Source organism: Etheostoma spectabile, chromosome 3, assembly GCF_008692095.1.
Source record: "Etheostoma spectabile isolate EspeVRDwgs_2016 chromosome 3, UIUC_Espe_1.0, whole genome shotgun sequence".
NCBI lineage: Eukaryota > Metazoa > Chordata > Actinopteri > Perciformes > Percidae > Etheostoma > Etheostoma spectabile.
In genome coordinates this window covers 34,478,142-34,478,521 of record NC_045735.1, presented here as the reverse complement: position 1 = coordinate 34,478,521, position 380 = coordinate 34,478,142, and positions in this window count along the sequence as shown.

Genomic DNA, 380 nt, shown 5'->3' with positions numbered 1-380 from the left:
GCTGTAGAAGGACAGAACACCTGCACTGTGATCCAGGTACACTCCTACTCTGGAGGACCCAGGACCTGAGACGGCTGCAAGTCGTTACCAAATTGTTTTGTTCCAAACGAGCGATCAGCAACAGTCTCCTTACTGTCCTCACTAAAGTCGTGGTGGACAAAGCCAGACTACATTCCATGGGGCAGGTCCTGCAAATTGACGTCTATAGGCCTTTACACTGCAGCACATCTGGCTTTGACGGGACCACTTGTGGGGCGTCCAGTTGGTCTGGAGTGGGGGAGGGGTGTGAGTGGTTCCTTCTCAAACCTGCAGTAGAAGGCATTCAGGTCATCAGCAAGGCCATTGTTAGCCTCAGCCGTGGGGTGGGGGGGGGGGGGGGG